The sequence below is a fragment of the Solanum pennellii genome, chromosome 3, assembly GCF_001406875.1.
Source record: "Solanum pennellii chromosome 3, SPENNV200".
NCBI classification, from domain to species: Eukaryota; Viridiplantae; Streptophyta; class Magnoliopsida; order Solanales; family Solanaceae; genus Solanum; species Solanum pennellii.
Window position 1 is genome coordinate 10656247 of NC_028639.1, and position 975 is coordinate 10657221.

A 975-nucleotide genomic window follows, 5' to 3' on the forward strand; every position below is an offset into this window, starting at 1 on the left:
TATATATATATATATATATATATATGAATCTAAAATTGTTGATGTGACATGCCTCTAAGAGCTAGAAAAATATTTAATTTTTTTTTCCATTTTTCAAATTTTAAAATACAAAAATATTACTTAAATATTGAAGATAATCACAATTAAAGTCATTAAATGATAATTACTCTAATGTCCGTTATCTATCTTTTCATATTTGTATGTTACTAATTATTTTACTAACTATAAATACCAAAGCAAATGTCTTGCACTACACAACATTTTGTCTTTTTCATTCAGAATTCCCTTTCAATTTTTTTGTTTTTATTTTATTTTATTGGCTTCTTTCATTGCAAACTCTTTTTCAAGAAGTTTCTTTCTTTTTGATTTCTTTTTTTTAATTATTTTTTATTGAACATTATTTGTGTTGTCTCCATAATTATTATTTTTGTATATAATTTTCATGCCTGATTTTTATTTGTTAGAATATGGGAGAGAGCAACATATATCTGACAAATATGGGAGAGAGCAACATATATATGACCTTATTTGTAAAATAAATTCGTCATGATCAAGCTTGAAAAATATCAATCATTAGCGATATAACAAACTTTATCTACATATATTTTTCTGTTTAAGGTTGTATATAGTTATAGTGTGAATTCAAATGTAACAAATTTTATTTTTCTAGGATAAATGTCATGTTTTAAAGCTACGAAATAAAATATTTATTTTACATCAAATTATTATTATTACTATGATTATTATTATTATTATTACTATTATTATTATTATTATTATTATTATTAGTATTATTATTATTATGATTATGATTATTATTATTTATTAATTATTATTATTATTATTATTATTATTATTATTCACAAATAAAACCTCTCCTTATACTATTCCTAAATAAGTAACATATTAATAAGAATATACATTAAAAATTAATATGGAAAACACAACAAGATGAAGAAAAGAAGAACAAACAAA